Source organism: Pinus tabuliformis, chromosome 7 (assembly GCF_031772625.1).
Source record: "Pinus tabuliformis cultivar Carrire ecotype Pingquan chromosome 7, CPIR1, whole genome shotgun sequence".
NCBI lineage: Eukaryota > Viridiplantae > Streptophyta > Pinopsida > Pinales > Pinaceae > Pinus > Pinus tabuliformis.
In genome coordinates, this window is record NC_142293.1 from 1,462,861,212 (window position 1) to 1,462,874,245 (window position 13,034).

At 37.9% G+C, this 13,034-nt stretch overlaps 1 pseudogene; it reads right to left on the reverse strand.

The window, feature by feature from the left end:
* Positions 1-2,890: 2,890 nt before the first annotated feature.
* Positions 2,891-3,566, reverse strand: LOC149253305 (phospholipase D alpha 2 pseudogene; annotated as a pseudogene).
* Between the last annotated feature and the right edge of the window lie 9,468 nt (positions 3,567-13,034).

Genomic DNA, 13,034 nt, shown 5'->3' on the forward strand with positions numbered 1-13,034 from the left:
CCCTTCGGTATTCCCTCCAGCCACTTTGGGGTCAGCACATATACAGCGAACCGCTCTGTGTATTTTTCAGTCATGCATTACAAAAATTCCATCAAAGAGCACAAGTAACAGATTAGCATGTATTTTCCCTTCATTATTTTCATCATAGAGCCAAGAAATCTACGCCTTATCTATAAAGTAACAAAAACATTTTGAAATAAGTTTAATATTTCAAGTCAGTGTCTAACCTATAAAGTAACAAAAACTTTTTGAAATAAATTTAATATTTTAAGCAATTGACTAACCTAATTTAATAATTGGAAAATTCTCAAAGATGAATTATACTCCATAATAAGAGAGCCAACATTGGAGCCCATACTTTCACTAAAACAAAAAAATACACAACCACTTGTTAAGAAGAAATTCAAGTAATAATAATAAAACAAGAATAATAAAAATTAAAGTATAAAATGGTATTTCCAACATACAGGTATAAATATGCATGCTCTATGTCCATTGTTAGATTAAATGGGTGTGGAGAAAATTAGTAGAGAACCCAAAATTGATTTCTAATTAGGAGAGGGGTGGAGAAATGCTTTAAATGTGGGTTGTTGTCATTCTAATGAAACCCTTTGTAAAGCGGATGTTAAGATTCTGAGAGAGAAGCTAGGCTTCGTAGAGAACACCTCCCTTGTGAAGACAGAATGCCAATGTTTGGTTGCTCAGAGTTGTTCTCCTAAAAAAAGGGGCAAATGAGTTTTGAAGAGGAGGGGCAGATAAGTTTTCAAGATTTGCAGGACGACTTATAGATCTATGAAAATTCCTTCCATATAGATGCTTGGCATCTTCTATTTCTGACCAATGTAAGTTTATGACATATTATATGAAAGTTGTCATCGATACCTCTCACATTATGAGCCATTTATGATGGGAGATTCACATGCTAAGTAGGGAACATCTCTTGAGGAACGATTATTTGTTATATTGGCTAGTGATTCCTTTGATAGAGAGATAGTTTTGTAATTTCTGTTTCCTTTCTAATCAAGTCAAGTTGGGAGAGCATTTTAGTTAGAGGATTATATATAGCTAGAATGAGTAGAGTGAATCTACTGAGGGGGTGCCTCAGGCTTTTGAGAAGCCACTATAATCCCTTCACGACAGCGATGTAACTTTTATATTGTGTGGATAAGAAAATATTAACTGTTGTTTCAAACTACGCGGTATAAATTTTATATTGTGTGGATAAGAAAATATTAACAGTTGTTTCAAACTACTGTGTGTTGTCCACTATATTCATGTTACTGAATTATTAGATCTAGTTATCTTCTAATATGCCATGTTTGTGGTCTTTGAGTTCACCATTCAACAGATGTATTTAAACAGATTGGAAATTTTGATTGAAGTTTTAGTATTAGTTTTTTTGCTCTTTTCAGGGAATCATCACAATGATCACTATAAATTATTTGAATACACTATCATACAAGAGAATAAAAAAATTCAATGGAAATACAAGGCAATCTAAACATTCTTATCATGAAGAAAAATAGGCATATGCATTTATGATAAACATCCCTTATTCTCCACGGTGCAATCAACAATAATTGTATAACACCCTGCAACCTTAGCATAGTCATTCAAGAAAATGCTTACCTCTGATAGATGAATCCACAAAGGTGATATCTGCACTGTAACGAGGTTTTATTTTCCCTGTTTCTCTCGATTTTGTGATCCCTCTGTCGTGTCACCATGGATGCAGAGGATCTAGGATTTAGTTTAAAAGACGAAGAAAATAAGACACAAAAATGTTGCAATTCAATTTTAAATGAAGAAAATAAGACAAAAAAAGACATTGCAATTCAATTTACAGGAATGGAGCTATGTCAATGAAATTAAATCCATTAACCTATAGTCAGAGTGATCGAATGCAAAGAGTTCGAAAATAATTTTACTAGAGCCAAATGGTGTGCCCCTGGGCTTTCAAATGCAACAGATTCAGAAAAGCCAGATTGATTCGAGGGAGCCCTCCAAATCCAATCCAAAACCCCACTCCCATCTTCAATGTGACCAACTTTACTGCCAAGTTCTGAGGAATTTCGTCCCCAAAAAAATGCTCTCAGTGACCACCTTCCAGAACCTCTGACAGATGAATCCACAACAACATATCGACCCACTTTACCACAAGTTCTGAGGGATTCCTTGTCCAGAAAAACACTCCCAGTGGCCACTATTCGACCATTGTTAGCATTTTCTATCATGAAGATGAGATGGTAATCAGCCATATCCAATAGTGAGATTGGCAGCAAAGGATCTACGCAAATGGAATTTATGCCTTTGTGAATTAAATCTAGGCAGATTGCGAGTTAGAGAGGCCTGGTGAGAGCCACTGGTTGAAGAATATTTCTGTAAAATTGATTCACAATTCAACGATTTTATTGATTACTTGTTGCATAGCCATTGGCGTCACTGCACATAGTATTTTTGTCCATTAAGTCAATCCTAGGAGGCGCAATATTTTACACTACCACCATTAATTAATGACTATCCACAAGAGCTCACGGTCTAAATATCACCCACTATCATTTAATCCCTATTCAAAGAAATAGACTATAATTTTATTATTAACATCTTATAGGATGTGAGGGAACAAGTTTGAAAATATCATGCCATGAATAATAAGCATCCAAGGAGTAATGGCTAAGTGTTCAAGTTGTGAGGATGGGAGGAAGCACATCAATTTTGTGGCCTTTCACAGAAGCTTTTGTGTCAGGGAACACAATATCCTCCTCCTCATCCATTGAACTGTTCTCCAGCACCTGTATTGGGAAAGGCATCAGATGGTCCGGCAAATCCTCCACTGTCTCCTCCCATACAAATGACTCCCAAATTTTCTCGGAGATCCGGCACACCATCCTCACGCATTCAACACTCTCTGGATGAAGATATTCACGTCACAGGCCTCCATTCTTATGCGCAAAATGTTCGTACCACAGAGACATTCGGTATCGAATATCTCCCCTTGAACTTCGCAACCCTGCTGGTTGATGTGCTCTGGTTGGTAATATCCCTGGGCTATTTCTGTGTCTCTGGCTCCGTCCATGGATCGATGGTTCAGGTTGGCTGATCCTATGATAATATATTCATCATCCACTGCATAGCATAATAGAAAACAACATTTTTCGGCATGTGTAAGAGAATCAGGCGAATTCAAAAATATTAAATGTAAATATAGCGGCTCTGTTAGGATAGTTCAAGTACATTTTTAAGATCATAAACTTGAAAAGCCCTGAAACTTTTCAAGTTCCATACCTAAACCAAGAAAATGAAAAACCCTAAGAAACCCTAAACCAAGAAAATGAAATAGAGTGCCTACCTATCATGAGCTTGGCATGGACATAGATCATGGTTCTCCTGTGAATCTGCGCATTCCAGTAGTCGGTCCCTTCTTCTGGTCTTTTTGGAGGTTCATATTCACCCGGGAGCTTCACCTCCCTGTTCCCCACGTAGAAGAAATTCAAATAATCAGTCGGGCGGTACTCATGGTCCAGGCCCTCCTCCCTGAGTGCTTCGCCGATCATCTTATCCATCATGCGCGCGGTGTTCCTGAACCAGTGCAGGATTGCCTACACAGTATCCCCCGCTGGGAACATTGGGGTCAGCACATACACGACGAACCGCTCCCGGGCTCTGATCTTGCTCACTACCTTCAGCGCAATCTCAATCAGTATCAGATGCAGGCATTCACAGTCCTGATCTCGGTCCCAAGAAGCGCAACTGCCGAAGAAGTGTTTCCCAACCTTCAATTGATGATGCGAAGCCGAAACCAGAAGCGAAGCCAAAACTGTTATGGAGGATCAAATTTGCGCTGGTCAGGCGGTTAGGGAGTTACAACTACCTCAGCATAATCAAACGACTCAACATGGCTCAATCGTCTAACATATCATCTAATGGTGCAAAGTAATGACACGTAGGCAAAGAGAAAAGTTTATTTCAGAGGGAACGCCTTACGACGTAATTATTACATTATTTTATATGTTATTTACTAAAAGAAAATTAATGTATTTAAAAATTAAAAAGTTAAAATGTATTGGTACAATTTCCCTGAACTACATTAATTATTTTATTTAATTATTAAAAAAATAACATTGAAAATTTAAAAATAATAACAAATATTTAAAGATAAAAGATTAAATAATTATATTTGTTTATTTTTATTTTTATTTTTATTTTTATCATAAATTTTAAAAAATAATAAATTTATATTAATATTATTAGTGCTCTTAAAAATTTAAAAATAATAACAAATAAAAGAATAAAAAATTCTGTTGATTTATTTTTAGTTTTATAGTTTGTAGTAAATTCTAAAAATGAATAAATATATATTAACATTATTGCGCAATCCACACGACATTTTTTATTTTTATTTTTTATTATTAATCCTGCGGACAATTCTTTTTTATTTAGTTTTGGTTTTATAATTTGTAATAAATTTTTAAAAGTAATAAATATATATTAATATTATTGCCAAATCCAGACGACATTTTTTATCTTTTTATATTATTAATCCTGCGAATAATTCTCTTTATTTTTGTAACTGTGCAGGACCTTGTCTGACATTCTCCTTTCCATTGGTTCTAGTGCGGAGCATGTAGGTGTTAAAGAGCCATAGGGTTGTCTGCCCTTATTTTGGAAATGTAATGTCAGATGTAAAAGATCTACCCATGGTCTACAGACCATGGGTTTGCATAAATAGAGCTAAGCTCTAAGTAGTTTCATGGAAAGAATACGACAAAGAGAATCATAGCTTTAGAGCAAGAAGTCTAAGTCATGGTTTGTAGCGTACGTAGAGGCTCTACAACTGAGTGCGCAGAGGCCTAGAAGTCTGCAGTTGAGTGTGCGGACCACTGCAACTGAGTGTGCTGGGCAGGTCGAGTCTGTAATCATCCATAATTATCAATAAAGAGAAGTATTCTACAATTTTTGTGTCTTTATTTCTTGTTATGCATCTTGTTATGTTGAGTATGAATTTCAATTATAATACTTATACGATGTGTGAATGTATGTAAATGTGTTGGTTAAGTGAATGCAAGTAAGAACATCTGTTTACACAAAGTTAACTAAGATCGATTAATAAGGTAAGTAAGACACTTAGCCTAGTTTGGGAGATATCACAATTTGCTGCCCTAGCAGCACGAAAGTCCCTGAGCTATAGGTTAAAGCTGTACGGAAACCAATTGTACCCTTTCGCAAAGGTACTGAAGGGTAGAAGAGATGGCTAAGCAACCTGCGTGAAGGCAGGTATATCTGGAATAAATTGACATCACAACCATCTCAAGGGTGTGGAAACTTGGTTCCAACATCCCCCCATACTGCTTCGGGTGAGACTTCAGTCTGCACTCTATGGGTTGATGTCGAAAGGGCTAGTAGTGTAGGGATTTGTTTAACTAACTAACGTTGAACCTGGGTCATGCCCCCTCAATCCAACACCCTGACATCCTAGTGAAAGTGGGTAAATATGGGAAGGGTGGTTATGGATTGGTATCAATGCATGGATCAAACACTTGGACTAGATGGGCTAGATGCATGTTGCTAGGCATGCATTTTCATGGTTATGGTTTCCATCCATGAGACCATAGTATGAAATTGGTATTATCATACATGATGCTGATATATTGATATAATTATGATTATACATGTGTCGTGATAATTTGGATTGATTTTTGCAGATGAGATAGCCTCCCTTAAACATCATTGAGGTATGATTTTGATTAAGGTATCTATTTGGTTTATCTAACATGAGATGCTTGTAGGAAGAAGAGAATCAGTGGGCTACATCTCATGTGACACTCCCTACAAATCAGTTGGGCATCAAGGAGAAGAATATTCTGATGTTATAGAAAATACATTGAGGATTTTGAGGGAAGAGATTTGATGTTGTAAGGATGACAATGACAAGTTGGTTGGGGTTCAGGAAAGGCTTGCAAGGGCTTAGGAAAAGCAGGCAGAGGTTAATGTAGTGATCCTTCATATTTTGTCAGACTTCCAGAGAAAGGGATGGTTGAGGATTAGTTAAGAACATGAAGAGAAGACTAATGGGGCCTATGGTAGTAGATCTCGATCAAGATACAAGTTAGATAGAGGGGACACAAATAAAGGGAAAAGACCATTGGATACACCAGAAAGTAGGAGTATTATGTATGGGTATCATTCTAGTTCCTCATCCAAGAGACATCATCACCATCATTACCGCCATCATCCTTATAGGAGGAGTGATTTATTTCCTGAGGAGTTCAATAATGTCAATCCTCCTACATTTGATGGAGATATGAAGAAGTCAGAAGATGTAGAGGCATGGTTTCTTGGGATCAAAAAATTCTTCAGATTGCATAATTATTCAGAGAACATGAAAGTCAAAATAACTACCTTTAGTCTCAAAGGGAAAGAATATATTTGGTGAGAATATGTGAAGAATGTCAACTTAAGGAAATTGAAAATAAGAGTTGATTTGTAATGAGTTCGAGAGATTCTTTAGGATGAAGTACCTATCTAGAGGATATAATGATGAGAGAGATAAGGCATTTTATGAGTTGCTTATAAGTTCTATGATAGATGATGAATATACCAGTATGTTCATAGATCTGTTGAGGTATGTTTCTTACCTCAAGTATGAGAAAACAAATATTAAAAGGCTCATCAGTGGGTTGCCAACATCATATAGATACCAGATTGAGTTAGATGAGCCTCAGTTTTTGGACAAAGCCATCAAGAAACTGAATCATTGTTATAAGAAGCCAAAGTGTAAAGCTAAGCCTAAGCATGACTTGAACAGGAGTGATAAAGCTAAAGGTAACTTTCCACCGAAGTGAGGAGAACGTTAGGATGCAGGTGAGAAAGAAAATCTTTCTCCTTATAAGAAGTTTAATGCAATTGAGAAGGGACATGGGTCGTATCCTATTGAGTAGCAGAGTAGATGTGACGATAGGGGACCATTATAGTGTTGGATTTGTGGCAAGTATTATGATAGGAAATATTTTCCATTGTACTAGGGTCGTTGGTCTCAGATCAATAGTGCTTAGGAGGTGCAAAAAATTTTGGATGTTGGTCATTACATTCCTCATATTTATGCAGCTATAGACAAAAAGAAGGAAGATCACAGGCATCCATTATTGATATGGAAGGTAAGATCTATGATCAATTTGTTTTTATTTTGATTGAGTATCCAATTATAGTTATGTTAATCATTACTTGGTGGATAAGTGTGGTTTGAGAAAGGAAGTGCATGTAGAGTCTTGGTTGGTGTCATTTGCTACGGGTACTAAGAAGAGAGTTTATTATTGGGTGAGATCATGTGCATTTGAGATGAATGGTATGTCTCCATAAGAACATCTAAGTGTGTGTCCATTGAGATAAAATTGTATGTTTTTAGGTATGGATTTGTTGTACATCCATAGGACCAAAGTAGATTATTATGACAAGGCTATTGAGTGTCTGGATGATAATGGGGAAAAGGGAATCTTGTAGGGAAAGAAGAATCATACATCGGTTAGGATGGTTACATCTATGCAAGCCAAGTACAGTTGGTGGAAAGAGTGTGTACTATTTGTAGTTCATATGTCCAGTGACAAGGGTAAGGATGTTGAGGATGTGGATGTCCTCAACATAGTGAGTTTGATGTTGAGATCAGGTACATAGAAGGAAAGGAGAACACGGTTACAGATGCTCTCAGTAGGAGAGTGCAGGTAAACCATGTTGCAGCTATGAGATCCTAAGTGACATATTTATAAGAGTGGATATTGTGGGCAGGGAAACACGATGACATGTATCAATAGCTTAGTCATTGGTTACAACAGGGTATAGGTGAACAAGATATGGACTATCATCTCATGACAGATGGCTTGGTGAGATTTAGGGAAAAGATCTATGTGTTAGATGAAAGTGAACTCAAGAATCTATTATAGCAGTTGCAACACCCTCAAAAATTTTGACCTGTACTTAATTTACGAGCTTTCCTTGGTCCTGTACATTGTTTTCGTAAACACTAAGACTCATTTCATTTATCTTTTTGGAGAGTTTTGGTCCCATTTTATACTTAGGAAAATTGTTGTCTTTTCGCATGTGGGTTGTCGCTTGAGGTATAAAAGCTCATTCTAGTGGTTTCAAGGGTCTATATTTTTGTTTATAGGTTATCCTAACCATATAAACACCTATCACACTCATTGACAAAATTTTGAGTATTGTTGCACAAGTGTTGTCATGGTTGTCATAAAGTGTATCTGTTGTGTTGTACTTGTTGTAAATGGTCATAGAGCGGTCACAAATAGGAAAATGTATTGTTTGTGTGTCATGGGTGATCTATGTTATTGATCTATCAAGTGTTATAAGTCTTATATCATATTTGAAGCTTTATCACTTCACATGTCAGCCTCACTCGTCTAACACTTAACCTTTTCTGGAAATACTTCCCGATCCATCAACTTGACCTCACCCGACCTGCCTAGACTATGCGTTACACAATTCCTTTCCTTAAGTAGTGACCTTGACCTTGAAACTATGTAGTTTGCAATTCCCACATCCCAAGACCACTACACTTCACAATCCCTAACCCTAAGACCGAGCCTTCCCTTCTAGAATTACACAATCTTCTCAGAGATCCTAACCTTGACTGCGCACTGTGCAATTACAAGCATCAATCTCTCTCCCTAAGCTTTTAAACTGCACAGTCTCACAGTGGACTAGTTCCCCTTCCCTCTTAGAACTATTCAAAAATATTTGCAGTGGTCATCCCTTTAGCCTAACCCACTTGTTATCAAAAGTGCACAGACACTGTCCCTCTGCCCGACTTGATTGTGCACTGCACAATCACAAGCATCAAGCTATCTCTCTGAGCCTCTGAACTATCCAAGTACATCATTTCTCAGTCTCCCTTACGTCTAGGAACTATGCACTTTGTCCTCATACGGCCCCATCCTGCACCCTCCATTGCCTGCTTGAACTCTGCAAATTTTTCCCTTAGTGGGGACTATGCAATTTTTTCCCTCAGAGGGGACTGTGCAAATTTTTCCCCCAATGGGGAATTCGCTGAAATTTTCCCCGGTTTGGCCTGAGATGTGGACTATGCATCTTGAGTGATCATGCTTGACCCTTGGCTACTTGAACCTCTTAATTATGGAGTTACTAGGCCTTCTCTCCTGACCTATCACCCAGTCCTGTCCCAATTCATAAACCAAAATTCTTCATCTTAGTCTAGAGTTTTTTTAGACTTGTTTCGTCTCGTCATGAGTGATTTGTAGATGCGGGTACTCTCTTACACATGATCAGATGATGAATAAGGAGATGCAAAAGTGGAGCACACAGAAATACATCTTTGCAGTTGAAACATGCAAGCTCGTCTATCAAAGAAAAGTAAAGGGATACTGACTAGTGACCACAACTCAAGACTTAAGATCATCAAGGGCTCCCAACATTAAGCCACGAGGAGATGGAAGAAAAAGTGTTCTTAAGAAGACATCAAAGACACAATAGCAATAGTGGCTTGACATTAACACGTCATCAAGTAGTCCATGTCAGTGTGTCATGTCATGTTATGTCATGAGTTTTCATATGCCACATCATCATTGAGGACTATGTGTATTTTATTCAAATGTATTGTAAAGTGGAAGTCCAACAGATGCACATGAATATGAAGAGTCATGTAAGTTGAAAAGCCATATTAATTTGAACATTCATGAGGGTTGTCAAAGAGTCACAAGGAGGGGAAGCATCACCCCTTGGTTATATATAGACCTTGATTGTATGATCAAAGTACTTTTTCACCTTATCTTCTCCTACAAGGCATTAGATAGATAGTTTAGTTATTTTGAGGAGTAAGGTGTTCCTCCAATGCTCCATTACTTGATCTAATGGTGTTAATTATATCAATGTGTCTCAGAAATTTTAGTTAATATTGGAATACCTTTGGGCCAACACATTATTCACACATGGATTATGGATATTTATAAGACTATTTTGTGAATGTTTGTAATTCATGTTTTCTTTCATATGTGTTAAAGTAGTGGAACTATTTTTCTTATTTTGGCACTCATCTTATTTAGAATGTGTTTTAATTATTGTTAATGGTGTCACATCCTTGTGGGCTACTACACTAAATATTGGAAAAATCCTCCTTTACACATTGGTTTCATAATCGTCTCATCTATGTGCACTATCCTACTTGATGTTGTACATGTACTTCTTGTTCAAGTGTGTCACTACTAGGGTGGTAGTACTACCTCTCTCTTGAAGGCTCACCTCTCCTTCCTCCCAGAGTGAAAGAAATAAGATATATATGTGATTGAACACTCACTAGGCACATCCCCCTTATTGTTAAAAGGCACATTTGCATCCCTCTCTTTTCGTTGACTGTTGGAGCCAAGGCATATATTTCAGTTATATGGAAACTAGGACATTGTACATGACGGGGATCATATCCCAAACTATGTGAGGTATAATTGGGACTTCATATCGGGGTGTTTCTCAAATTTTTCCCTTTATCAATTGTCAATCCCTAATGAGCCTCTTGATCACTTGTCCTAGTTAAAGTTTGATGGTAAGGATGGAACACCCATAACTGAGCACATTTCTAATTTTTAGAAATTTTGTGAATCTCACGAAATCGACAATGACAAATTTTATTATGTTATTTTCTTCCTCACCCTTGAAGGTTGTGTTAATCGATGGTTCCATTTCTCTCCACGTGACTCCATCCATTCCCTTCATTAGTTCCTCAGGAAGCTCCATCAAGACTTTAACAAGTGTAATTACCAATATGTTTGTAAGATAACCAATCTCTTACGAATGAAGCCTAATGAATCATATTAGGATTTTTTTTATCGATTCCTTCACCTTTGTTGTGAGATTTCTGAAGAAGACATGAATCAATATTTCTTAAAATAATAGTTTGTCCACTAGGTTCTTATCTCTTTACATGGTGAACCTGAACCCCCTGATGTTTCTACTTCCCCAACTCTTTTGAATCATGAGACACCCCTAAATTTAGAGGAGGAATTCTATGTTCCCAATGTTCTTTGTCCTCATCCTTTTCCAGTTCTGATAGGGGCGCCTCTCTTTGATGGTAACAAATTTGAAAAATATGCAAATAAATTCCTAATCCATATTCTCATTCTTCTTTCGTTTCTCATGACTCAGATTCAATAGAGGATATCCTAGAATGGCTCATGAAGTCCACGGGGAAGACTAACTTCCCCATTGTGCAACATGATAACTCTAGCCTCAAATTTTATTAGGATTTATGTGATCCTCTATCATCTATATGCCTTGACTCTTTCTAATTTGATCTGCTCAATCAATCTTTTCCACCATCTAGTCTTTTACACTCTCTTTATTTTCACATTACTGGTTCAAATTGCAATAAGGTACAAGGTAGTCACTTTACATGAGCAAAGGAAGAGGAAGGTGAAGATGCCCTCAACATTTCTTATTTTCTTCATGATCCTCTATGTCAAGATGGTGCACTTTCATGGTTGGGTAATTTTCAATCTACTAATATCAGTAGTGAATCAAATCCAATCAACTCTTTGGATCAATCTATAGCCTTGGGCAACAACCGTCCCCATGATGATGAGTGTGATCACAAATTCCCAGGTACATCATATGATTTTTTGGATCCTCCAGAACATTTTGATTTGACCAAATTAGATCGGGAACCTTATCCATCCAAAGAAAACTTATGTATCAAAACTTCCTCTTCATATCAAAATCCCTTGTGCTCTACCATTTCTAATGCACCTACTTGTGACAGAGATAATCCATTGATGCAAATTAGATCCTTAAACTCTCTTAAAGTTTCCCGAACTCTGTAAAAACTCATGCCGAAGTTTCAAGGTCTTATGGATGTTGTGCTTATCAAAAATAACCTCTAAACAATGGCAATTTGTGGTCAGCACGGAGCAATGAGGACCCTCTGTCAAAGCATGTAGACTGTTGGCCCATGGTAATCGTGCATTGCCACAAATTGACAAACGGGAGGTCAAATCCAAAAACAGAGGTATTTTCTGATACGCAATTAGCGCTAATTGCGTATCGCAGGGCGTCCCCCTCAGTGAAGGAAAGCCCCCAAGCGCTCGGTCATGAGGAAATCATAAAACCATACAGAAATCGCCGATTTTTCAGAAGGCGGGTTCCACACTAAAATCAGCAGGATATCGGAAAATATTCGAGGAGTAAGCAGGTTTGACTGAGTCCCGCTCATTGCCATACACTGGGTGACATGCGTCCGGCAGATGAGAGAGAAAACCGCTCACATCGGATGGGTAAAGGTCATGCTACTTACCCACCCCATATGAATGGAGACCGTAGGATCTGGAGGCTCCAGATCAATGGCGGAGAAATTATCCAATGGATGACCGGATTCGACGGGGAAATAGACTGAGTCACATGAGATTTGAGGTCTGGTATGATCGATTAGTTGGCAGAGGAATCAGTTTCGCGGGCAATCTCAGAGCAACGGAAATAACAACCATTCAAAGAGAATTGACACTTAGTTCATGAGGAAACACGTGGCCACCTCTTTGTGAAGCATTACACAGTGATGATGACGCAGAGCAGGGGAATTCAAGCAGACAGAGGCAGGAGATCCAGGGAGCTGGGAAGCGAAAATGAACAGTCAGAAAATGGATTGGATTTAAGTCATGAATAGACAAGGAGTAAGAAAATCAGGCAGAAAGAGAGAGAAGCAAATTGCAGAGAACAAAGAAGCTGAGCTGGCCTGGAGACAAAGACAGCATCGAGCAGACAGAGACAGAGAGAGCCCTAGAGTCTGTGAACTCCAGAGAAGTCTTGAGAGGTTCAAGTAACTCTTCTATGTACACCTGTCAGGTATTGAGTACCAAATTGGACTCATACCACTGAGAACAGTGGAGGTCGAGATTCAGTAAGGGGAGTCTGTGTACTCTAGAGACTTGGGGGATCCAAGTACAATCCTACTGATCATCATCTGTTCTGTGAGACTCAATTTTAGCTCACTATTGTAAAAACTCTTCTTTTAAGACACAATTGAAAGG